The following is a 22,579-nucleotide window of genomic DNA, read 5'->3' as shown; positions in this document are numbered from 1 at the left end:
TTCCCTGTGCAGCCCACCCCTTTTGGCGCCCTCCTCCCCTGCCTGCAGCCTAAGAGGGAGGAGTGGTCAACTTGCTTCCCCTTTCCCCTCCTTATTCTGGTGTCTCCCCTTCCCTCCCTGCTCACGATGGCAGGGGACAAGACGGGTGGGGCCCCTCCAGCAGTCCCCAAGCCTCTACTTCCGCTGCCGCCACCGAACCATCTGCCACTGCCCCCGCTGGGGCACCAGCAGCGATGGGCACTGGGGTAACCTCCACTGATGCCACATCCCTCGCCCCCTCAGATTCTGGGGGAGCCTCCCCAGCTGGCTGGAAGGGCCAAGGTAAGAAGAAGGGGAAGGACCCCGCTAAAAAGACCAGGCCCTTCATGGCAGGGGCTGTCCCCACTGCCACAGCCCCATCACCGGCCACGACGTCCCTCCCCATTGTTTCCTCCACCAGCTCTGCGGGTGTCCCTCCCCTGGCCCCCAGGGCGTAGGCCAAGGTGGTGACAGCCCCCCCGCCTACCGCTACATCATCTCTCCTGCCCACCGCCTCCACTACCATCTATAGAGGCTGGGGCCCCTTTCCCACCATGACCAGGAAGCACGGCATCCGTTGCCTCCTGGTGCCTGCCTCGCCCCATGTGGAGACCTACGTGCAGGTGTTGGTGAGGGTGGTGGGGCTCACGGCCATTGTGGCAGCCTCCAAAATGTATGGCAAGGTTGTCTTCTTAGCATTGGAGGCTGCCACCCAGGAGGCAGTGGAGAAGGGCCTGGCAATGGGGGGCATCTTCATCCCCCTAGAGCTGCTAGAGGACCTGGGCATCTGCCTGGTCCTGACGTCCATCCCTTCCTTTTTTCCCAATGCTGCCCTGTTACTTGCCCTCTCTACCCTGGGGAAACCCATCTCTGTCGTCAGCCCTCTCCCGTTGGGCTGCAAAGACCCCGCCCGCCGTCACGTCCTCTTGTTCCACCGGCAAATGCAGCTTCAACTGCCACCAACGGCGCATGATGGAGAGGTGCTCGAGGGGTCCTTCCTAGTCCCCAACCAGGGTGCCCATTACGTGTGCACTACTCCACAGGGGAGGCCCGGTGCTACTTCTGCCGGGCGATGGGCCACATCCGGAGGGATTGCTCCTTGGCCTGGCAAAGAGGGGCATCCAGGACCCCCCAGACCCGGCAAGGCACCGGCCCCATCATCGCCGGCGCCCCTGGCTGCCCGGTGCCCGAAACCAACCCTCCTCCTTCCCAGTCCACCATTGATCCTGCTCAGGCCCAAGGGGCACCTCCCCCACCATGCCCAGATGAGCGGGAGAGCCCCACTTCCGCTGCTTGCAATCTGGTGGGGCCTGTGGAGGAGGGTGCGGCAGAGATACCGATGGGCATGGGAGAGGGCCCGCCCCAAGAGGAATCTTCCCTCCCTTATGCTGCCCACCGTTATCCCCTCGAGTCCCTGAGCCATCGCCTCTGCCCCCTGACATGACCCCTGCTAGCCAGCCCCTGGATGATACCATGGAGGGCTGGGCCCTAGTCCAGGGGAAGCGGGGCAAGCAGAAGGCTTGAGCTCCGTTCCTCCCATCTGATGCAGAGTCCCCCCGGAAGACCAAGAAGGGGGACACCGATGCCGAGCCTTCCACTCTACCCATGGGTGTGTTCCATCCACCAGTGCCAGCTGGGGAAGACGTGGCAGCACTGGAAGGCAGTATCTCCCCTCCACGGGAGTCCCTCCCCTCCGAGGCCCCCGAGGAAGCCCCTCCTGCCCTGGCGCCATCTGAAACCTCAGTGAGCCCCGAGGTGACCGTCGCATCAGGTGCCGGCGGGGAGAATTCCAGGGTGGTGGAAAGCGATCTCCCATCCATATATGAGGAGATCGAGGCCCTGGGTCTGACCCCAGTTACCCAGGGGGAAGACGACCCTATGCCAGTGGGCCTCAATCTGGGCAACTTCACTCCAGCCCTCTTTTCCCCATGCTCCCTCCCCCTAACCATTGCTTCCGTTCGTACCTTCGAGGATCCCCTGGACTCCTCCATCAACCCGGCTGCAGATGGCACCCCGCTGACGGCCACTGAGCCTGTTGAGGCGATAGCCAGTGCCACGCGGCCAGGACCCGAGCCACCAGGGGCATTCCTCATTTGTGAGGAGCAATCGACCTCCTTCCCGGGAGGGGGCCCTACAGAAGAGAGTCCACCTCCTGATGCTGTTTTTGCCAAATCCACCATGGAACCTGTGCCTGGCATCACTGAGAGCCCCCTCCCTGTCCAGAATCTCACCTCTAACCCTGCCCCTGCCCCGTCCCTATCCCGTCCACCTCCCGTGATGTTATTGCCACCCCTGGGGCTGTCTCCTTCCCTATTCCAATAGATGACCGCCAGGAAGCGACCTTTGTGTTTACCTGTCCCGACCCATTTGGGGCTGTTATCCTCCCTTCCCCGTCCCCTATTGCCAGGATTCTGGCAGGCCTAGTGGTGCCAGCCCATTAGGTGGTCGGGGGTCCACACCCTGTCTGCCCATCTCGCTGGGCCACAGGGCTGCACCAAAGGCCCTGTTAGGGAGTAACCAGGAGACTGTAACCCCCCGCCCATGCGCTGCGAGAGGAGTTGCGGGAGATTTTAGAAGACATCCGTGGCTCCTGCAACAAAGTACAGCTTGCTCTTCAGCGATGGGGGGACTTTCATCAAATCCTCCGGGAGGCAAGGGCCCTCATGGGGGAGGGTAAAAGGACTAGGAAGCAGGGTGCCGCAGCCTACCAGCGGGTCCGCTTCTTCCATGACTCCTTACTCACCTACGAGGTAGGTCATGGACTGTTGCATGGCCCCTCGGGAGCCATGAGCATCTCTGCTAGTGAGAATCCCCCCGAGCCCGCCTCGTGGCACCTCTTACCATCGCAACATTGAACGCTCGCGGCTGTAGGATGGGTCTCCGCAGGTCCCAGGTACTCTCCTTCCTTCAGAAGGGGGGGTACCCTGTGGTTTTCCTACAGGAGACCCATAGGGATCCGACCTCCAAAGACAGCTGGTGGCTGGATTGGGGGGACAGGGTCTACTTTAGCCATCTCACAATTCGTATGGCTGGAGTGGCGATCCTGTTCTCCCCCAACCTATGCCCTGAGGTACTGGGGGTCGCCGAGGCTCTGCCGGGCTGCCTGAGTCCGTATGGAGGGGCTCGTGGTCAACCTCGTTAACGTCTATGTCCCAGCAGTGAGCCCAGAGTGGCTGCAATTCTATCAGCAGGCGTCCGCCTTCCTCGGCACCTTGGATCCTCATGAGTGCCTAGTCCTGGGAGGGGACTTTAACATCACCCTCGAGAAGTATGACCACTCGGGGACCAAGCAGAGCTTGGCCGCCGCCACCACTGCCATCCTCCAGGAGATAGTTGAACACCACTCCCTGGTGGATGTCTGGCGCGACCACCACCCATTCACCTTTGCCGGATGGAGGCCCTTCGGTCGAGCCACTCCCGGTTGGACTGCATTTATTTATCATGCTTCATGCCGGGGCCGGCCTATTGGCATTTGAACAACAGTTTGCTGGAGGATGTGGGCTTCGTGGCATCCTTCTATGAGTTCTGGCTGGCCTGGCGAGGGCAGCGGCGTGCCTTTCCCTCGTCAGAGGGGTTGTGGGACCTAGGGAAGGTGCGCGCCCAGCTCTTCTGCCATGACTACACTCGGGGCACCAGCCGAAGGAGGGATCCGGCGATAGAGCAGTTGGAACGGGAGGTCTTAGAGCTGGAGAGGTGTCTGGCCGCCCGCCCCAAGGATCCACCCCTTTGCGAAGTGTGCTGGGAGAAGTGGGAGGAGCTCCGGGCCCTCGAGAACCATCGGGCCCGGGTTATCTTTGTTCGATCCCGCATCCGTCTCCTTCGGGAGATGGATCGCGGCTCCCGCTTCTTCTATGCCCTGGAGAAAAGGAGGGGGGCCAAGAAACATGTCACCTGCTTTCTGGCAGAAGATGGCACCCCGCTCACGGTGGAGATGTGTGGGAGGGCGAGAGCCTTCTACGCAAGCCTTTTCTCCCCCGATCCAACCGATCCTAATGCTTGCAGAGTGCTCTGAGAGGAGCTCCCGACAGTCAGTGCGGGCGACCTAGACCGGCTAGAGCTGCCTTTCACTCTGGCCGAGTTCAAGGAAGCCCTCCGTCACATGCCCACCAATAAATCTCCGGGCATGGATGGGCTGACAGTGGAGTTCTACCGCGTGTTCTGGGCCGTCCTCGGCCCAGACCTAGTCACCGTCTGGGCCGAGTCTTTGCAGAGCGGGGTCCTCCCTCTTTCGTGCAGGCGAGCCATGCTCGCCTTATTGTCGAAGAAGGGGGACCTCTGCGATTTATGAAATTGGCATCCCGTCTCGCTCCTCAGCACGGACTACAAAGTCGTGGCAAAAGCAATCTCGCTGTGGCTAGGGTCCGCGCTGGCGGACGTGGTCCACCCAGACCAGACCTACACCATCCTGGGCCACAGCATCTTCGACAACCTATATCTGGTTCGGGACCTTTTGGAACTCGGGTGTAGGGATGGTCTGTCGTTCGCCCTCCTGTCCTTGGATCAGGAGAAGGCGTTCAACAGGGTGAATCATGGGTATCTCCTGATTACTCTGCAAGCGTTTGGCTTCAGACCCCACTTTGTGGGTTTTCTCCAGGCGCTGTACGCCTCCACAGAGCATCTTGTCAGGCTCAACTGGACCCTGACTGAACCGATCAGCTTGGGGTGAGGAGTACACCAGGGTGCCCACTCTCGGGCCAGCTGTACACTCTGGCGATCATGCCCTTCCTCTGTCTCCTCCAAAGGAGGTTGACAGGTTGGTGCTGTGGGATCCGGAGCTGAAGCTGGTCCTGTCAGCATACGCTGATGACGTCCTCTTTGTGGTCGCCAGGACCTGGGCGACTTGGTGCGGGTGGAGGCTTGCCAGGCCATCTATTCGGCAGCCTCCTCCGCACGGGTCAAGTGGGTCAAGAGCTCTGGCTTGGTGGTAGGGGACTGGTGACAGGCGAGCTCCCTCCCACTCGTGCTTCAGGCCATCCGGGTCTGCTGCTCTATCTCGGCGTTTACCTTTCTGCCATGCATCCCTCTCTGCCGGAGAACTGGCAGAATTTAGAGGGCGGGATGATAGAGCGGCTCCGGAAATGGACAGGACTACTCCGGTGCCTCTCCCTTCGAGGGAGAGCACTGGTGCTTAATCAACTAGTCCTGTCCATGCTCCGGAACCCGGCTCAACACCCTGGTCCTGGCCCCGTGTTTCCTGGCCAACCTCCGGACATCGATTCTGGAGTTCTTTTGGTCAGGACTGCACTGGGTCCCTGTAGGGATTCTCCATCTACCCCTGGAGAAGAGGGCAGGACCTGAAGTGTCTGCTCACTCAGGTTCATGTCTTCACCTCCAGGCCCTGCAGAGGCTCCTTTATGGTGCAGGTAGTCCGGCATGGAGCATACTGGTGCATGCCTTTCTGCGCCACTTCTGAAGGCTCCGATACGACCGGCAGCTCCTTTATCTCCATCCGTGAGGGCTTCCGCGAGACCTCTCTGGGCTGCCGGTCTTCTACCAGGACGTCCTCCAGACCTGGAAACTGTTTTCAACGAGCAGGTCCATGGCGGCCACCGAGCCCCTGCTACACAACCCCCAGTTCTGCGTTTTTGGTTGCACATTTCCCCTCAGCTTTTTATTTATGCACTTCCTATCTGTGGCCCCACAAAGTCACGGGATCTCCTGGTCAACCTCCTCCTGGCCCTAGCTAAAATGGCCATCTATAAAGCCAGAGTGAGAAGTGATTGAGCGATGGAGTCTCCTGTGACTGTGGGACCTATTTCCAATCCTCGGTTTGTTCACGTATCCGCGCAGAGTTCCTCTGGGCAGCGTCCACTGACTCCCTTGACTCCTTTGGAGGAGCAGTGGATGCTGTCCGGGGTTGTCTGCTTGGTGTCCCCATCTGGTTCCCTTCATTTGACCCTTTGACCACACTCCTGTCCCTGTTATTTCATTAGTTGTCCCCTGGATTTATTTGGTATCCAGGTCCTGTGGATCCCCCTCTTAGGCTGGGTGGGGATCCTTAGCAGTGGGCGGACTGGATCCCAATAGGATCACTCTCTTGTAGCCATCTGGTCTGACACTGTCACACCCCAAAGACTTATATAAAGTTCAATTTGTAGGGTTTCCCATGTACAAAAGGCTATAGCACAGCTTATTACTAGGGCTAAGGAAATTCAGTATATTGTCCGTGAGCGGGAGTTTCTACAGTGGTTGCCTGTAGTACTTCATATTGATTTTATTGTTTTACTTGTGTTAGTTTCAACCCTTTCTATATCTCTGACTTGATAAATCCCTACGGTCCGTCTCAGCCCTAACAGCATGTGGGATTGTTAAATGTTCCACCATCCCATTCTAAAGTCAGTTGGGGCAAGGGATTTTTATTCCCCATTATACACATGCATACTTGTACAATTGCAGTCTTTCATCGTCAAGAAATCAAAGTCTGTCTCTTGCTATGGAATGACTAAAATCCAGTATAGTGAGAGTGGCTTTTGGCTGCGTGTTTGTTTAGCCTCCTGTTTGTTATGTTATTTTCTATCACAAAGGACTGAGAGACACCCATATGAATAGCACTATATAAATATTTCTGTTGTTCTTGAACCAGGATGAGACTCCATGGTGCTGAGCCAGGGTAACCAAAGAGCTTTTACACTCTAGTACCTGCAAAGTCACATTTCTGTACGGTAGACTTCTAAATGATTCATAGTTACTTGTCCCCTGGAAAGTAACTGGCTGTGGGGAGAAAGCAGCTCTTAAATTAAATAAACAGATGCTCATGAAATATTTTCCAGTTTTTTAACTTCTTCAGCTCTAAACAGTTCAGCTTGAACAAAATAAAAAATACTTTTTAGCATAGGAATATCTTAAAACATTCACCGTGAATAATTTCTCTACTACAATAATATGATGTTTTAGCATTTCAGTTTCCATATGGATTTAGGTTTGGGCTTCGTACTAGCCTGAGCAGAATGAATACTACTGAATAATGGCTGGCACAAACCAAATAACTAAATTCAGATGCGTCTTCTTGTATTAATTTTCAATGAATGGGGATGCAATTAGTATTATTGATACAAATGTTTCTGCAAGGCAAGTTTCAAAGCTGCATGCTAAGAATTCACAGAACCCAAATTTAAATTTACAGGTGTGAGTGTTGCATACCCTTCCAAGTGTATGCCTGCGATAATAAGTATCTGACCAATCACAACAAATTTTCCCTGCTAGACTCTCAAACAGTGACAGACAACTGTGTACACCAGTGGTTCTCAAACTTTTCTACTGGTGACCCCTTTCACATAGTAAGCCTCTGAGTGCAATCCCCCTCCCCTTTATAAATTAAAAACACACTAACACCATTATAAATGCTGGAGGAAAAACGGGGTTTTGGGTGGAGGCTGACAGCTTGCAACCCCCCAAGTAATAACCTCATGACCCACTGATGGGTCCCAACTCCCAGTTTGAGAACCCCTGGTGTATACCAATAGATAATCTTGGGGTCGAGGGTTGCAATTTTTTTAAAAAAAGTTGAATACATGAATTATTATATTTATATTTAGTATTTATTTTGTACATATCACTTCTGTAACATTCATGGGAGGACACAGACTTGAATAATTGTAAAAAACTTACAATTTAAGGGCTGCTAATGCTAAAAGATAATAGCACTTACAGCCTTTTTGTTGGGCAGTCACTACACAGCACATATCACTGATCAGGTCTGACACACCAGTGATCAGCAGTTTAGCACATGCACACTAGACTGTCTCCAGATGTGATACTGCTGCAGTGTTTATTGGTGTTAATTGCGTGGGGCCCTCATCATTTGGCTTTCCACATATACCCCTAAATAACCTATGTCTGATTGCCTTCGTGCCTTGCTGTAGAGCTTAGCTTTTCTTCCTGTTTGGAAAGGGGAGGAAAATTTTGAGGATGGTTAATGGTAAAAAAAATGAAGACTGTTTCAATTTCTAATTTGTATAGTTTGCTATTTGGGGGTTACCTGGGGTAGAAAAGCTGCAGTTTAGTCATAATGAAACATTTCTGTTTTAAATTATGTTAAGGGCTCCTTGAACAAATAGATGGGTTATTGTGTATGAAATCAAAATTAACTAATTCAATTTTAGTACATTCTGGAAAACACTGTGTATTTAACCTGAGAACAGTTTCTTTCTTTTTATTTTTTTGCAAGAATCACAGTTTAGTTTTAAAAAAATCAGTAATTTTAAATGTTAATGGCATGTATCCAACATAAGCACTTTACTTGAACACAGTATGCAGTTATCAAATACATGGCCAAGGGGATTATATGTTAAATTGACTATTCCTCAATTTGGAATAGAATTTCTGTTTAGTGCATGGAAAATGAACAGATCAATAATAAGCATTATACACCTTGATATGATCTACTCTGCTAAAAAATTACCTCACTGTTTGGAGGACGTTAACCACATCACAGTCAAGTTTTATCTGAAAATATATGCACTCTTGCAATAACAGTCACCTCTCTTTTTGCATACATAGGTTGGCTCCCAAGAGCATCTTCCTCTGTGCACAGAATACAGAACTATCTTTTGTACAAGTAAAAGAAATGAAAGTGACTGTACTGAAGGTTCTCCTATGAGAAATTCCACATGATTTTGCTTCAAACTGATTCAACAAACCCTCAAGCTATATAATGTGGAAATGTTGAAAAGAAAAGGGGGACAAAATAAACAGGTTACCCAGTGCTCCAGGGTGTTTTGATTCCAGGGTGAACTGTTTTCCTCTTGCTGCCACTCTTGAAAGGAGAATCTGGATACTGTATTGTATAATCATATCATGCAGTTTAATACAAATGAGACTTTTTTCTTTTGAAAAGTAAGGTATTTTTATTACTTTATGAAGTTTTGTCCATTAAAAGGAGTTATATTGTGGGCTGAACCTGGTAGACTGACTCATTTCAATAGTGAAATTGGATTTAAGAGAAGTAGAACTGAGTGAATAACCTCAGAGTGTGTGTGTGTGTGTGTGTGTGTTCATTCAGTAGCCGAACCAAATAATAAACAAACAAATAATTCAGGAACCCAAAATGACTTTTTTTTTCAAATTGTTAAGTGAAATGAAAGTAAAAAAAATGATTTCAGATGAAAGAAAGCGTTTTGTTTGACCCATAGCTCAATGTTTGGCTTCAAGGTTTTTTAAAAAGTTTGACTTGAAAGAAATTCCCACATGAAACAATGTTCCAAAATGGAAAGTCAAAATGTTTTGTTATGGTTTTGTAGGTGCCACAATGAACCATTTCCACATTTTAGATTTTTTTTTCTACTGAAACAATTTTGTAATGTTTATGATAACCATAGGGCTACTGGCTCTTGGTAGACACGCTCAATGAATTATTAGATATATATCCAATCCAGGGGATCCCCGTACAAACCTATGCACTTCCTGTGCCCTCTGTCAGTTGGCATCAGGAAGTCTTTTGATCACAGGTGGCTCTTTAATCTGGCAGAAAAGGGTATAACAAAATCCAGAATTTGGAAGCTAAAGGTAGACAAATAAGCTGTGAATTTTTAATTGAGAGTAATTAATCATTTGAACAACTCATCTATGAATGAGGTGGACTCCATTACTTGAAATCTTTAAATCAAGTCTGGATTTCTTTCAGAAAGGTATATTATAGCTCTAGCAGACATCCTGGGCTTCATGCAGAAATTACTGGATGGGGTTCTGTGGCCTGGGTCATGGAAGAGGTCGGACTGCATGATCGTGGTAGACCCTTCTAGCCTTAAAATCTATACTTCTCAAAACTGTTACTTGTTGTAACTTCAAGATGCCACTCATTCTTTGAGACTCATTTTAGATGCTTCCATGCTGACTATGGTGCTGGAAGCTTTCATTGTTGACACTGCCAAAGCAGTGTCAAAATGTAAATAGTGGTTCAAAGTGCTAAAGGTCTAAAGAAATACCATTTACTTGTCATCTATTATTCTTTCTTCCCCACTCCCAGTTACAGATTATGATTACCTTGTGTCCTCCCAACTGTAAAATCTACCCAATTCCCCACCTTCCAAGTAACAAATAATGTTTCCATTTTTTTAAATTAAAGAGCAAATATTTTCTCTGGTTGATTTTTTTCTAATATTTTTCAGATATAAAAGGCATGAACATCCAGGATCATTAACATCTGCAAATAGGGAAAGCCAGAGGTAATATTTGTAATATTTTTATGTTTTCCAGGTTCTCCCCATACATATGCGGAGAACTCTTTTGAAAAAATTAACTAGCGCTCTCTCTCTCTCTCTCTCTCTCTCTCTGTATTATTTTTTCAATGTTCATAATTTTTTCAAAAGAGTGAAATTTGGATGTGTGACATAAGCCCTTGGTGTCTCACTACTGTGTTAGCAGTTCTTGTCAGGACTGACTTACTCACTACACATAACAGTGTTGTCATAATCTGTATCTAAAAGGTGTCATGTAAAATATCATCGTAAATCTAAAAACTCACTGATCTTGTATAATCTAGTGTGATATGAGGACAAAGAGTTATGGATATCTGCTAGGATTATAGTCTTAATACGTGTTTGGCAAGCAATGATTAAGCATAGTTTGGCCTAGACAAAGGAATATGTATTTGTTTGTCTGTGCAGCCTGGCTATCAGGCAGTCAATGAAGGTCAATTTATATGTAAGGTAAATAAAGCTAACAAGCAGAGGAGAAGACAGCATGGCAGCTATACCCAAGTAGAAAAAGAAAATCTTTATCTGGGTTATAAAGACAGGGGATCTGAACCTCAAATGATAAACAATTGAATCAACTGACTATATGCAATATTATTGTATTATAAAACTGTATCCAGTAAGGACTCTTCTGAAAGCTAACAACACACTGCTAATTAATAGAATTGTGAAATGTATGTATTAACACTATATGAGAAATTATGAGTACTCACTAATATTATGCTTAAATGTCCATGACTAAAAGCTGTTTAAACAAGGAAGGGAATGGGGAATAGATAAGGGTTGTCTTCCATACAGGAGGAAAGGCAGCTATCTACCTCTCTCCTATGTAAATTAAGCAAGGTATGACCAAAAACAATGGAAGCCCCATTTACATATGAATTAGCAGGGAGATGATGGTCCAAGAGAGGGCTGGACAATTCAGAGCAGATGATTTTGGGGAACTTCAGGACTGGGAGTCTGTTGGAATTTCTTTGCTAGTAGTAATCACTGCTAGTGGAGACGAAAGTATGGCTGTGGTGTAACAAGCAGGGTGCTGGAGTCAGAATTGCTGAACCAGAGCTACTAATCCACACAAACACTCAGTATATACTTGGAATGTCCAGAAAAGGACTTTACAGTGGAGCACCCAGGGTTACAAGGCAGCCACTGACAACCTCTCAGTGCTCTGGACTGCACTCCAAAATGTGACAGGAAGGCATTCTCCCCCCCACAAAATGTCTTTACCATTTTTCTACCAAGTCTAAAAAATATACTGTCCCATCACAAATGCTGAACTATCAGTCTATCTCAGTTATGGGTATATGCACTTATCCACTGAGGCAGTCCAATTGCTGAAGTAGGGAAAAGAAGACCTCATGCAAGCCAGTCAGGTATGTTATCTACCATTGGCATGGTTGTAGCCTTCTTTTTGTTTTTTAATTACACTTTTGAGGTGCCAAAAGCTAACACCAAACCTGTACTTGACATCTTACTTCATATGAAGACTTAACAGCGTCAGCAGTAGAAGGTTCTTTGCTGGATATGGGAGAATAACTGGCTCACTGAAAATGGATTGTTGCCCCCCCATCCTCCAACACAACTGTTGGCATCAATGTTAATGGTTATGCCCCTGGAGCTCAGGGGCCCTTTAAATTCCCGCCTGAATCCTGTTGCCCAAGCCCTGGGGTAGCCTGGCGGGATTTAAAGGGCTTGGGGCTCCAGCAGCCGCTACCGCCCCGGCTCTTTAATTCCCCTCTGGAGTCCTGCTGCCGCTACCCCAGGGCTTGGGCAGCAGGGCTCAGGCAGGGATTTAAAGGGCTGGGGCTGTAGAGGTAGCCAGAGCTCTGGGGCCCTTTAAATTCCCACCTGATTCCTGCTGCCCGAGTCCTGGGGTAGCAGCGGCGGGGATTTAAAGGGCCAGGGCGGTAGTGGGGCCTGGAGCTCCGGGGCTGTTTAAATCCCCCCCCAGAGTTCCACTGTTGCTAACCCAGGGCTTCGGCAGTATGGCTCAGGTGGAGATTTAAAGGGCCGCAGTGGTAGCAGCGGCTGGAGCTCTGGGGACCTTTAAATCCCTGCTGCAGCCCCGCCGCTACTACCCCAGGGCTTTAAATTGCCCTCTGGGAAAGCCAGTCCTGGTACAGTGCACCTGCTCTTACTGGTATGCCATACCAGGGCATACCGGCTTACTTTCACCTCTGATGAGGACCCAGCAAAAAGCCACCTAGAAAGGAATTTGATGGAAATAATCCATTTGATATTTCCAGAGAAATACCACGCATAAGTGTCACATACAGTTCTGCTGAATAACTACTCAGCAAGAAAAAATACAACTATTAGTTTTCTAGTAGAGGCAAGAATATGTGAGCCCCTACAACCTCCTGTTTTCCAATTTAATTCCATTTATTAATGGGTATATCTACTTCTATATTACCTGAAATTACTAGACTCTCTCTCTCTCTCTCTCTCTCTCTCTTTCCCCTAATCCTCTTATTTCACTTTTTCTAGTTTACCCTTTACCCTCCTTTTTGTCCAGGTCTCTGATATTTTTGTCACTTTACTCACTTTTCTAATATCCTGTACATTAATTTTTTCCTTGCGGCACACATTTGAGTATGAGCCTAATGCCAGTCTAGGCATACAAATCTCTTGACACTCATGCCCCATTTAGGAATATATGCACACATATAGGTAATCACATGCACAGCCCCAACTTGTAAGCATGTCAAAGGAGATTTGTATGCTTACATTAAGCAGACATATATAGGAACTAATAAGTTCCAAGGTTTGTATCTTTTCCCATGCATTCCAATGTGATGTTAGATTTGAAAACATATATTTCAAGATTAGGGCTCCCATTGTATCATAACATTAAGATGCAGTCATGTCCCCCCCCGACAAATCTATTAGCATCACCAAACGCTAATCAGCTAGAAATCTATTGTTAAAATGAGCTGGCATGAACAGTCCCCTAAATAGGAAGAAGTCCGTGAAGAATGGCTTGTCATCTAGTGGAAGCCAATAGTTATGCACTCAGGAATGTTAGCATGTTAAACCATTTTCAGGGACAGCTAAATAGTCACCTTTCTGGGTGTCCTCCAAGGCTGACCCATTTAATTTTCTTCCCGGGGAGGCATCTCAATATTCTGCCTTCTCTTCCAGACAAAAAAGTGAATAGTCACTTGCCTGGGAGGCACTATAGCAAGTTTGATAAATTGCCTCGTAAGTTGACCCAAACCAATACCTGTCTGGAAGGTACTATCTTGCTGTCAACCTAATTATTAAGCAGACTTTAACTGTTACTTATCCTAAGATGTTTATTATAAACTACATCTAAAAGCAACTGCTTGTAATTTGGAGTCATAATTCACATTCAAGTTTTAAAAATGTAGCAGGGGCTTATTCTTCAACAACAAAAAATGTTAGTCCCAAGCATATAAAAATACACTGAATCACTAAAAAAATAAGAATTCTAATTCTCTTTTTCTTGTACTGTGGTAATTGTCTAGTAATCTCTAAGATGGAAAGTCTTAAAAACTTAAAGTGGTTCAGATTTCAGGTTTTAAAGGGCATTCTGAGGCTTCTTTCAAGTTTATAAAGTCCTTTGTGATCCTCAGATGAAAGATGCTACACAAATGCAAAGTATTATTGTTATTATTTATTATTTCTTACATTTGTTTCTGGAACATCAATCTTCACTAGGACTTGATTCTTGATAGCAGAAGTCATCGACCTAACATCTGTGATTTCCAGCAGGCTGAACATTATCAATGGTCAAAAAAGAACATAAAGGTGCATTTGATGGTAGAAAACATTTGTAAGGGTTTATCACAAATAATGAGATGATTGAAATGGATGGGGAAAACACACAAGTAAAGGAAAGGTCTGGGATTAATAGTAGGGGAGAATATAAAAAAGATTAGATTCAGAAAACTCATTAGTCTTTAGAATGTTTCAAAAAGGATAAAAAATAATTGAGAGAATAATTAATTCCTTAATAAATATATTTTCAAGTATATTTTCATTCAGTGGAGGAGAACTTACATTTACAAAAAAGAATAGCAGAAAAAATAGTAATAAAAATAGCAAAAACTGCTACAGTCAACCTCTACTGTGTATTCGAGGCATGACTTGAAGTGCACTGGTGGCTCCAGCTTTATTATACTTGGAGACCTGATGTGCCTCAAAAGACCATTTAAGGACAATTTCTTCCCCGGGCTTACTTTGGGGCTGCCATCCACTGTGGATGTGTGCCAGAGGGACTGGCTAGGAGAAATTGGACAGAACAGCCCAACAACTTAAAACATATGTTGACACTTTTATGTTTTCTGACAGTCTGATCTTTTCATAGTAACACTCGGGGATTTTTGCCTAGCTATTTTCTTCTGATTTTCATGTTGTAACTGTGTTATATTAAAATAAAAAAATCAAGATTAAAATATCACTCTCATATATGATGCATAGACATCAAAATATCTATGAACATATACTAGAATGTATAGTAGGGGGAATTATACACATGATGACATATCCAACCTTCAGAATAAATGATTTATTTTCAAGGTTATGGACATGAATATCATTAAGGCGTACAACAGTCAGCTAAGAAATTGCATTTGAAATCAGAGAACAGATGAGAGAGGTCTGGCCCACAGTAGAGAAAAATGGACATGACAGCAGAGCCGAAAGACATCTCAAAGAAAGAAAAGGGAGGCTTTATGAAGAGTAAAACTTTTGTATATAGTATGGGACACTGTACTTGATCTACAATTAATTTCACCAACTGCAGAGTAGAACATTGTCAGTAGAGGAACTCTAATCACTGCATTTCTTCTAACAGTTAAATTTTCAGTGGAAGAGAAGGGACATAGTCATTCGATGATAATGAATATTGCCTACTAATGCTAGATTAATTTGTATAACAATTCCATTGCCCTCCATAAACTGCTAGTGATATACAGCTATTAATGTCAAGGACATTTCCAAAACTGGGGTTATGCAGCTTAATTCAGGTAAGGGGGATTGGTTTATGGGAGGTCCCTTAGCCCTTTCTCTACCATGTGATTTTTGTTTCACATTATCACTGCTATGGTGAGTTAAGATTTATGGGCCAGATCTTCAGTGGGGTGTAAACTGGTGTAGTTCCATTGAAGTCACTATAGCCTGGCCCTACATTTGCTAAATCCATTATCCTTACAAACTGAGCCCAAATTTAGCATAAATTGGTTTAAACAAGTACATTCTATTTTTTGCAAAAGGAAGTGACAATGTACATAATTGTGCATCCAAAACCGTGTGTACAAAAATGATGGCTGGACTGACAATAAGACCCTTCAAGTGAGGGAAACTGGTAAAGAACATACATTATCCTGTTGCTGGTCTCCATTAGTCTTTTCTCTTGGTAAGGTTCTTTCTCTCCTTTCCAGTTCAGTTTTGAGGTATTAGCACATGTTATCTTATGGATAAATCAACATTTCCTAACACAGATTTTAAAAATATATCCCTAAGTTTTCTATACCCCTCACTCACATTCTCAGGATCTGGGCATAAGCAGGGTTTTAAAAAACACAGAGTATTACAATTTGGGTGGAATCATGGTTATGGGGATGATTATATCTCTGTCCCCTTTCTGTGCACCTCTCCTGGTCTTAGGACTCATGCCTTTACCTGTGTGGTGGAATCTCATAAGTCTCCCACTCTTAGACCAGGCTCTCTGGGTTCAATGCCTCATCTATGCCAAGCATTGTATTACTGTACAGGTCTGACTGGACCTCTGTATCTTTTTCCTTTGGGAGCCTGTGACCATGCCAGGGGATTGTCTACATGACTGGTTTACTAGGCACTAACTTTAGTTTGTGCACATTAAAATGATCTGTAAACACATGATGCAATTCTTAAAATGCACTAATTTACCAGTTATGTGTTTTTTATAATCCACTTTGAAAGTGTATTAAGATCAATGCATATTGAGAGTGAAGACTAATGTTTGTGTGATGTGTGTATGCATTGCTAGTTTAGTCAAGGCCTTAGTGGCCTGCAGCTTTTTTAAGGCAAGTATGTTTATTAACATATGAAAGCATTAGAAAAATATTTCAAACAACAAACAGCTTACAAGCATGTTTAGATACATGAAGTCTTGCTTCACTAAAGCTAAGTCAGAAGGACCTGCAAGAAAAGACCCAACTAATATTATTCTAGGAAGCCCAGGGGCTCTTGGGACCCAGACCATGTCTCTGTTTTTCTTCCAGAGTGTGTATCTTTGAGGTAAAACTGCCTTTTTTCAAAGCCCACCCTTCATGTTTGTAATTAAGCCTAACTGCCGAATTGTTCAATGGCCTCTGTTATAGGGCCTAAGTATGAAATCTTCCTTTTTCCTGATATTATTCTTTCTCAGCCTGCCAGCAACATCATGTAGGAGAATGCCCCTGTGATAGTTGTTTGGGAATTAAAGCCCATGAAGCCAGATGTGGTCAGCTAGCTGTAGAGCACCACTTTCAGCACGCAGAAAACCTTCTTGTGACCCACATGTTGAAACTAGTGATGTTGAGCCCTGATGAGCATTCTCTCAATGCCAGAGATTTGGAACCTCTCAAGAAATCAGTGTTGGGGATCCTGTCCAACCACTTGATGTTGCAGATGGAATTTAGGCAGTGAAGGTGGAAGCTCTCAATCTGTTTGTGACATTGGTACAGCATCCATGTCTTACAGCCTTAGGGGAGTGAGAAGACTACAACAGCGCAGTAGATTTTTATCTTGAGCCTGGCAGATTCCACGTTCCCTTCTGAGCCTGTGGGTGACCCTGCCAAAGGCCAAGCTGTCCTTCACCACATCCTGAATGATCTCCTTCTCCAACACAGCATTGCTGGAAAATATGCTACCCAGGAGCAGAATTTCCTGACCGAGTTGGGGGTGGAGGGTGTCGTCAGCTGTGACGATGGGATCATGGTGCTGGCTGGGAACATGGCTTCCATCTTTTTTAGGCTCATTATGAAACCAAAGCATTTTGAGTCATAGGCAAAGTGGTTTACCTGGGCTGCCGGCAGGGAATGTGGGGGTTGGGGAGGGAGGGTGAGAAGTCCTGTGTGGCTTCCACCCGCTCTAAGCGGATAATGGGAACCGGGGTGGGGCAGCCCTCCCAGAGCCTGTGGGGCAGCCAGGCACCTGGCAAGGAGTTGCCAATGGAGCTGAGAGATCGAGCAATCAGGTTCCCATAATGCCCCTCTTAGGTCGGTGGAAGTGCTCCTGGTGAAGACATACACCACTGACCCCATGAGAGAACTGTGAACATGCACCACCACAGTAATTACTGAAGTGGCTGTTTGTAGTGTAGACATACACTTAGTACATGTTTGATTGCCTTGGTGAGGGTTCTGAGTCACTGTAGATTTAGGCCCCACTCTGATTTTCAAAAGTGCTGAAAATCCCACAATTTCCCTGTAAGTCATAAGTAACAATGCACTTTCCTTATAATTTTTTTGTGAAATCTAAATGAGTTTGTAAATGGAAGAATCAAAACCTTTGCTTGCTTTCTGTAATTTCTAAAAAATCTCCCTGTAAAATAGTTTTATTTTTTAAAAAAGTGTAATATATTAATAAATTAATCTATTCATAACTTGTAAATAAACTTCCACATTTATGAATTAGTCAGTGCTTTAATGTTTTTTTTATTTGTTGTTACCTTAGGTCTTGTCTATAGGGGAAACATTTTTTCAGTATAACCTAAGGCATGAATGTAAACTGATATAGTTATAATGGTAAAACTACTGTGTGGACATTCTTAGTATAACATAAGAGTGGCTTTTTGTTGTTTTTTTTTTATTTAGCTTATGTCACTTTGGAAGGGGTATAACTATAGCTGGTCAAATTTTCCCATTTAGAAAAGGCCTTAGAAATATAAACACTCTTTTTCTGAGGATCCTTCTTGGAGGATTCTGAAACATGGACAGAGCGCTCTCAGCCATTTATAGAGGGGTGAAGGATAATGCATCTATAACAAAAGAACTGTTCTTCTCTTAGGCATTTGAGCTTAAAGAGGTATCAAAGAGTTTTAGGCTATGTCTACACGACAGACTCTATGCCAGCATAGCTATGCCATAGTTATGGCATAGTTATACCAGAATAGACCCCCTAGTGTAAATGCAGTGTACACCAAGAGGAGTTTGTCTGCTGGTATAGGAACACCACCTCCCTGAAGGACATTAGGTATCTCGACAGAAGCATACTTCTGTTGGCATAGAAGCATCTACATTGGGGGTTTTGTCTACGTAGCGATGGCACTAGCATGTATGGGGTTTTTTTACACAACACTGACCAACATAACTATGATGACATATGATGTAAGTGTAGACTAGGCTTTAAAGAATTGGAATAAAATCACTTGTCTAAATTTGTCCATAAAGTTGTCCATTAAGTCTTCCTGGGAAAAACAGGATAGACAAGACCTGGATGTCTCAGTTAAAGAAAAACAAGCAGGATATGTGCGTGTATGTCTGCATGTCTGTCTTAGAAAATCACTTCAGACTTAATACATCACAAACAGAATAGGTGGGGAGAGAGAGGGTAGATACAAACCTAAAGTGCAAATTGCCTTTAGAAGTTTTGTGACAGAAATTAGGTGCTGTCAGGGTGAGTCAAACTAAAGTAGCAAATCTGGGGAGTAAGAAAAAATCAGCTTCACTTTGTGCTTAAAAGCCCTAAAGGCTGCATTTACAATATGTCACCTTATCACTCACCCTTAAAGTGCTTTATTGCTTAATCATGTAATGATCTCAGCTTGAACAATATCTGGGAGAATGAGGAACCTCAGACTTCTTCAGTTCTCTCTAGAGCATTGTGTGTGATAAACCTGGAGTCTGGGTCAATATGCTTTCTGCTTTGTTAATGCTTGTTAAAATTCTATAAAATTCACTGCGAATTTCTGAAGGGGATAGTGAGAAAACTCTCCTCCACAAGGATATCTCTCAGCCCAGTTTTAAACATGATCCATAATTTGATCAGATGCTCTTGGGCACTATTAAATAGTAATAATGAACTTCACCTAAAACCCTTAATAATTTTGTTCCACATTTCCTTCTCTAATTATCCACTATTCCCTATTTATTATTGCTTCATTCCCTGCCTTGAGGCCTTCTAAAAATACTAAGAATGATAAATTAAACAATACATTTTGGCACCAAGTTAACCAGTGAGGAGGGTTATAATATAATGGGCTATCTTCTGAATTAATTATTTCTGAATTATTTAATTGCAGCTTCTAAACAAAATTTCTTGCTAAAAGTACGGCACACTGAAACCAAAGTACCTTCGTATCCTCTCCGTTGAATTAAAAAGCAAAATACTAAAAACATATATGTTTAAATGAAATTCATAATGCCCCCTTATGCAGAGCTACAGGAGCCTTCCATTTGCATTTGTATTTATATTTTTGCTAATGAGCAATGTCTGCTGCAGAGAGCCATAACAATATTTTCTAAGGTAATCTTGCAAGTGTAATCACTAGGCAATCGGCACTCTGGAGTTAGTCTTGTTACTTAAAAAAATAATAATTGACTTTTACATTAAATTCTTATGGGCCTCACTCAAAATCAGGTATTTTATATTAAGCCCTGACTTATTTGAATATTATAACTCTGTGTTTACCATTTGTGTTCTCCCCCAAGTCTCATTATGTCCTAGGATAACTGGTCTCTTTTCTATTATGTTACACCAATAGGATGTATTTTTCTCTTTTGAAGAATGTATTGTTTTGAAGAATGGTGACTTTAAGACAGAGGATGATAGTCATGATCCTTTTCTGTCTTTATGCTTTTGTCTTAACTCAGAAAAGAATGGTCAGATGTGATATTTTGAATATGTGCATGATTGGAGATGTGTATATGCATATTCCAGAGGAACCCATCTATGTATATTTATTTAAATTTCTTCCTATGCCAATAGTTAAAAATTATATATACCATGTTTCATCTATTAGCATAAACGAGATCAGGGTGAAAAACAGACTATGTGAGACAGTCAATCTGGTCCCTTCAAATCGTGGGACAATATTACAGATGGTAAAGGATGGTTTTGTAGTTATGGCACATGACTAAGCATCAGAAGACTGGGCTTCTATTTCTTAATCTTTCACTGACTTTCTGTGTGGATTAGGACAAGTCGCTCAACACTGCTCTGTTCCTCAGTTTCTGTGTTTGTAAAATAGGAATGCTTGCTTAACTCTGAGGGTATGTCCATACTCCAGTCCTGGGCTTTGACCACAGCTCTAGTAGACATACTCAAGCTAGCATTAATCCAGCCAGCTCAGGTCCTAGAGTCCTGAAGCTGAGGTTGCATGCACTTCAGCACATGCTGTAGAAGCCGACCCACAACCCTGTGTAGCTCCTCAGGCAGTTTGTGCATGCTACTGCAGGTTCACTGCTCACTGAGCTAGATAGATTAACGCTAACTCAGGTATAGCTACCAGAGCTGCATTCACACCCCATGATGGTAGTATAGACATACCCATAGGCCCCATTAATGTTAAAGAGGTACTTAGCTGCTATAGTAATGAGTGCTCTAGAAATACCCATAAGTACATAAAATGAATTGTTCACACTAGTATCTGTTCTAGTCTGTGGCGATGCAGATACTTCCCAAAAAGATTTTGGGCAGGAGAACACTTTATCATATACTGTATCATCCAACAGAAAATAGCCCCACAGAAGCTTCTTTAACTCCTTATGACCAGGCCTATCATAATCCTAATGCTGATACTAAACCAGGAGATTTTTGGGGGGTTTATTAAATAATACTTTATGCGACAACTGAAATCTATTAAAAAGGAAATTCTAATTACTACATCTATTAGAAATAAAAATAAACTAGGACAACAGATGTTTCATGTCAAATGTGATGAAAATATCACCAACTATCAACAAATATCACCAAAGGAGCCACCATCTAGACAATATGGTTATGTACTGTAGCTTAGGACACAGGAAATGTATCTCCCTATTGCTATGCATGGAAAATTACGGCGATAAATCACTATTATTCTAAGAAAACTTTAAAAATAATATAAGGCTTTTTACTTCTGTTGACATAAACATAAGACATCCAACTAAAAATTAACTATTGTCTGGGGTGGGGGAGCGGGGAAGCTGAAGTTAATAATTTCCCAGAGGAATATAAAACTAAATGGTTGTCTGTTGCTAGGGCAGAATTGGGTCTTAGGTGGTGCATAGACCTTGTGCTGACCATCTATCTCAAGGGTGAATTATCACCCAGCAAGAAGTGGGTGCATTTATATATATCAGCTGATCAGTGTTATCAACAGTGGGAGTCCGAGAGCTTTCTCCATTTTGCAGAGCCATGATGTCCTATGGCAACTTTATTCCCGGAAGATTTCCCTAATATATGGAAATTGTCAGGTACCATAGTATAACATCCTCCTCCCTGCAGCTGGTGTAGGGAGAAAGGCCATGAATCTCCACTTAATCTCCAGACAAGTTCAAATTCTCCTAGAGCTATCAATCACCAGGGCTGAGAAAGCTCTCCTCCAGACCTACTATAGGATCATGTTTCCACAAACCACACTAACTGAAGGAAATTATAACAGAAGACTCACCTGCTCATGTTTCACTTTAACTAAACTCAAAGAGGACTTAGAACTCTTACCAAGTCATTTGTGTGTACCAAGTAAATAACTTACCAAGTCAATTCTAAGTCATTGTTAAATATATGTGAATAATGACACACATTGAAACTACCTCATCATGTCCCCAAGGAAAGGCAAGATCTAGTCCCATCCCATGCCCTTCCCTCCTCCTGATGTGCATATTTTGTCACAGCTCTGAGCTGTAATCCTGAGTGCAAACTGCTACTGTCTTCCTGGACACAGGAATTATGCTATGGCTTCCAAGCCAAACATGCTGAGAAGGTTCCAATTTGTTAGGAAAAGTGAAAATTAAAAATAAACATACACCAGTCTTTGCAATAGGGTATCAGACCCTAATATACTCTCTGAGATGCAGTGGCTGATTGTTCATGCTATCTTGCCTAGCAAACCTACTCCAGATACCACTCAGTCATACCTCTTGCCTAAAGAAATGTGTGCTTACATGTATTGTGAGAAGGCCTAAATGCCCCAGTATTTTTTTTTTTAAATACTGCCAGCAATTGGTGCTGCATCAGTGGGAAACCATTCCCATGCACTAGTTGAAACCTCTGAGTCCCAAGGATGAGAAGGAATGTAGCTTATCATTACAGCAACTGGACTGACTTGTTTAGTAGAGCAACTCAGGCAAACAACCATGTTAGCTGTATCTCTCTGATCTTGCTGAGAAGCTCAGAGGTACAGGATAACGAACATGCTACCTGTCTGCAATTCTTCATGGTGGGTTTTCCCTTGTTGC

Source organism: Dermochelys coriacea, chromosome 1 (assembly GCF_009764565.3).
Source record: "Dermochelys coriacea isolate rDerCor1 chromosome 1, rDerCor1.pri.v4, whole genome shotgun sequence".
NCBI lineage: Eukaryota > Metazoa > Chordata > Testudines > Dermochelyidae > Dermochelys > Dermochelys coriacea.
This window is presented reverse-complemented; position numbering follows the sequence as displayed.